This window comes from Rhinoderma darwinii, unplaced genomic scaffold, assembly GCF_050947455.1.
Source record: "Rhinoderma darwinii isolate aRhiDar2 unplaced genomic scaffold, aRhiDar2.hap1 Scaffold_128, whole genome shotgun sequence".
Lineage (NCBI taxonomy): Eukaryota > Metazoa > Chordata > Amphibia > Anura > Rhinodermatidae > Rhinoderma > Rhinoderma darwinii.
The window spans coordinates 1,165,054-1,170,000 of NW_027461960.1; the positions used below are offsets into that span (position 1 = coordinate 1,165,054).

Here is a 4,947-nt window from a genome sequence, read left to right on the forward strand (position 1 = left end):
ACAAACAGGGAACACGCAAGGGAAGGGGCAGTAGGCCACGGAACGCCGCGAGGAAACGGAGCGGTGAATGAGCCAGTCAGGATCAGGATGTAGTGGAGTATACAAACGCAGAGTACGGAGCAGGAAGCAAGACAGGGGCAAAGCGAAGCAGGATAAGCGGAACTGAAGCAAGGCAGAAGCACGGCAGAAGCAGGCTGGAGCAAGGCAGCAGTGGGGCCAGGAATCCAAGAAGAATAACAAGCACTGAGGAAGAGAACACGGCAGGTATAAATGAACAGGGGGCGGAGCTAACTCCGACTGACCAGGCCGCGATAGGCTCTCCCACTCCTGAGCCTGCCACCCGGTTGGTGGGAGCCGGTGTCAGTCTAAGAGGTCTGGCCTCAGGTGTCGACTGATTAATCTCGGGAGTATACACAGACGTAGTACCTGGCAGATCCTTTACACTCTGTCAGGAAGGTCAAAAGCGGCCAAAGAGGGAAGGGGTTAAGGAAGAATGATGGCAGAAAGTCGATAATCGTAGGTATCAGTACTTCCGATTTAGTTTGCAGTAATATACAATTCACTCCTGTATTTCACTGAAGTCACGTTGGAGTATTCTATGTTGTTTGGTAAGAGTGTTGTTGTCAGATTGCTTTAAGAAAAAAATGATGTCAGAAAGCTGAAATACATAGACTATGATGTATAGAGCTACATGCAATGAAACTCCATAGTCCTTTGTCTGGTTTAAGGTCCAAGTGGATTGAAGAAGTCGGCCATTGCAGAGTTTCAGGAGACTGTCTGTCATCAAATACTGTAGAATCTAATGCTATTATTCTTGACCTCTTGTAGGGGAGCAAAGAACAGTACCTGTTGCAGCTGTTTCATGTGAGGTGGGCTTACATGAAGCAACCTCCTTCTTCTCACCTGGGGGTCTTCTGTGCGGTATATTATCCTCAGACCCACTTATCTTTTCCTCCAGGTCAAGGAATTTTCCGTCTAACAGAGGATCAAGTTACAACTGCTCGCAGGTCTCCAGTAATAATTGGTTTCTCTCACGGGTGATGAGTCGGTCTAAATAATATGTGCAGATTTCTTCACATAGGAAGAATCGATCCAGGTATCTCTTCTTTCACACCTCACGGCAGTAAGGATGGTCAGCAGCAGTACCTTGAAGAGACTTCTCCAAAGCACTGTAAATAAACCAGAATGTAAAACTAATTGATCATTATAAAGTTTCACAGATTAACGGAATAAGTCTCTTCAGTACATTTATGTTGAGCCTCCTGCACCTGAGTCTTAACTCTCTCAGGCTGGGTTTACACTGTGCGTTTTTTCCATGAATTTTTTTTGCTTTGGTAGATAAACTAACGTGGAAGTTCATCAAACCAAACAAAAAAAGAATGCTAAAAACGCAACAAAAACGCACATTGTAAACCAAGCCTAAAACTTCTTCTGAAGCCTTATCACATATTGGACAAGGGTGTCATGTGACAAATATAGTTCTGAGTCTGTAGGTGTTATGGGCAACCTGGGTAATTTTCGAACAAAATTTCATAAGGAGTTAGTACATGGTCGGTGGGGGTCCCAGTAGTGGGGCCCTTAGCGATCATATATTTATCACCTATCCAGTGGATAGGTGATAAATGTTCTTAGTGGGAAAACCCTTTAGCTTAAAGGGGTTTTCCAGTCCTAAGAAATTGTAGGAATTTCTTGACATAAATTTCTTGGTTTTGTATAACGGTCATTTAAGCACGACCATCTTTCGGAAAGCAACAGCGGTGAATTCCTTATTGCACGCATCATCATTTTATACTCCTCATATTGTGCGTTCCATCCCGACAGGCCAATTCTTGAGGGCTAAATGAGTGATTTAATTCTCATCGGAATTTTAAAGAACAGGCCTCAAATCTGAAACAGAGATTAAGACAACGTGGCTACAGAAATATAGATGCTGAAAAAGGATGCCAAAGAGCAAGGAGTACTAATCGGGACATTCTGTTGAGACAAAAGGTACGTAGATCAAAGGAAATCTGGTCAGATTTGTAACCAACTCTAACACACAATGGCAGAATGATGCCGATCTTAGGGGTGTTCTTCCACACCGACCATTGATGGTGGCTAAAAGAAGCAGAACACTAAAGGACATGTTAGTAAGAAGCCATTATGTACCTCCCTGTGTGTCATCGGGCCCTAAGTGGGGCTCATTCCCATGTGGCCACTGCTCTATCTGTAGCATGATTGTTAGGACAGACACATTTTGTGATTCATCAGGATGTGATGAACACAAAATTGTGCACGTCATTAATTGCAGTACCACGGGGGTCATATATCGCGCTACATGCACTTGTGGTTTGATATACGTGGGTATGACCACACGAGATCTGAGGGTACGCACCCAGGAACATGCCAAGGATATCAGGGCAGCAGTGAAATTGGACCCTCAGAAACTCATCAAATTTAAACCAATACCTAAGCACTTTAGGGAGAAACACAAGGGCAGATGTCAGGATTTAAAAGTTCCTGAAATTGCTAAACTTTCTTTGGGCTCCCGAGGAGGGAATCTAGCCAAACGTCATGAGCAAATTGAATGTCGTTGGATCATAAAGTTACGCACCCAAGCTCCTTTGGGCCTGAATGAGAAGGTATCATTTGCGCCTTTCTTATAGTATGGCTTTGCACAGGTTGTGAACAATATTGCCAGTGATATCCCCCTTTGCAGTATTTTGGGGATTCTTCCATTTTTATATTAAATGTTAGGGCTTCTACTCTTCTACTGGGGATTGTTGTTTGGTTTGGTTTGATGGGTTGTATATTTTGATTTTATTCTTTATCTTTTGTGAGTAACTGTATACTCCTTTTCTGGGTATAACGCCCGTTCATCGGCTGATTGTAACGTTTATGCAGCCGAAAATATTACCGTTGTTGGCAGTACATCTCCCTGTTCATTTTTTTTTTTTTACATAGACCAAAAGAATATTAAAAATAAAAACATTATCGTTCAAAAGCAGTGGATTTTTTTTTTTAACATATCTGGAATCGCGACACCTGTAAAAATCCAAACTGTTACAATATAAAATGAAAACCCCAAAATCGCTGTGTTTTTTAGTCACCTCGTATCCCACAAAATAATTTAATAAAAAGTGATCAAAAAGTCTTATGTACCCCAAAATGGTACAAATTAAAACTACAGCTCGGCCTGCAGAAAATAAGCCCTCATATAGACGGAAAAATGAAAAAGTTATGTCTCAGAATATGGCAACACAAAACAAATTTTATTTTTAATAATGAATTTTCTCCTTGTAAGGGCTTGTCCACACGTAACGAAAATGGCTGCGTATTTTCCATCCGGAATTGCGAATGGATAATACGCAGCAGAATACAGTAGCAGCAAAGTGGGTGTGAATGAGCGAATGTTATCCACACGCTGCATAAAATGTCAGTCCTGAAATTCACCTGCTGTATGTAAATTCCTGCTGCGGAAAGTTGACTGAATTCCTGCGTTTTTCAGAGGAAATGTCACCATCTCACAGACTTGGAAAAAAAACGCAGCAAAATCCGGAATATTTTCTACAGTAAAAAAATGCAGGAAATGTTTTTCCATAGCAGATTGTCTGCTAGTCCAAGCGGAAATTCCTGCAGCAATTCCGTTACATGTGGACAAGCCCTTAGAGTAGTAAACCATAAAAAAACCATATAAATTTGGTATTGCCGTAATCGTACTGACCCGCAGAATAAAGTTAACTAGCCATTTTTACAAACGGTGAATGCCATAAAAGTGAAACCAAGAAAACAAAGCTATCGCTGCTATGTTATATCTTCACTTTCCACACCGCAACCGCCCCCCCCCCCCCCCCCGGAAGGTGGGGAGGAAAAAATGTGAATAAAAATAATGTCGGCGTTGGGAAGGGGTTAATAATGTGCTTTGGGTTTGTGTCTGACTAACATTCTTGCCTACTCTCCAGGATTGTCCAGTAGTCTACAATAAATCTCCCGGCAGAGCAGGGACGTCTCCTGAAAGTCTCCTGACGGCTGAGAACGCATGGTAGCTGTGTAAACATGTATCATTGAGCTCCTGCTTGTGGCTGCACGCAGGGAAGCACTCTACTGGCACTGTTTATGGGACACTCTACTGGCACTGTTTATGGGGCACTCTACTGGCACTGTTTATGGGGCACTCTGCTAGTATTGGTAATGGAGCCATTTTGGCTGTTGTGGGGGAGTGGATGCAGCTTAGGACTCCTAGAAAACGATTATTTACCCTCACAAACTGAAATGATTGATTCCATATCAAGCCTTGGCTCTTATTTAGACTGGTACAAATCCTAGGATTTATTGACAGAGCTATGACAATCATGATGGATCCGTTGTGTAAAAGATCCCATTGACTTCTAATGGGTCAGTGAGGTTTCGGGCTCTAATGGTGTTGTGGACAGAGCCTAACCTGTGTAGAGTTTTGATGAATCATGAGCTGGGGAGACTTCCATTTACACCTCTTACAGCAAGTACTAAAGCCTCTAACATGTATTGTATATCTGACGAGTTACAATTCTGTATTTCACCCTCTGTCGCCGTGCGGTGCTTTAATGAGACGCCATATCCTCCCTATGGCGTGTGGTGGAGCATGACACATTTTCTTTCTTCTTACGGAATGTGTAAAATTAGAGGAACAGTGTAGGCCCATAATGCAATACAGATCCGTGTGTGTCTCTGTGTGTGTGTGTCTGTTTGTGTGTGTGTCTGTGCGTGTGTGTGTGTGTATGTGAGTGTGTCTGTGTGTGTGAGTGTATGTATGTGCGTGTGTGTATGTGTCTGTGTGTGTATGTGTTGCGTGCGTGTGTGTGTGTATGTGTGTGTGTGTGTTTGTGCGTGTGTGTGTGTGTGTGTGCCTGTGCGTGTGTATGTATGTATGTATGTGCGTGTGTGTGTGTATATGTGTGTGTGTGTGTGTGTGTGTATGTATGTATGTGT

At 42.8% G+C, this 4,947-nt stretch overlaps 1 long non-coding RNA gene across 1 annotated transcript in view; it reads right to left on the reverse strand.

Annotated features, from left to right (window-relative positions):
• Positions 1-473: 473 nt before the first annotated feature.
• Positions 474-4,947, reverse strand: part of LOC142699094 (uncharacterized) — an 89,491-nt gene continuing 85,017 nt past the window's right edge. Inside the window, exon 7 of the long non-coding RNA XR_012865983.1 lies at positions 474-1,169. This is a non-coding gene — a long non-coding RNA (uncharacterized LOC142699094). The remainder of the gene's footprint in view (positions 1,170-4,947) is intronic.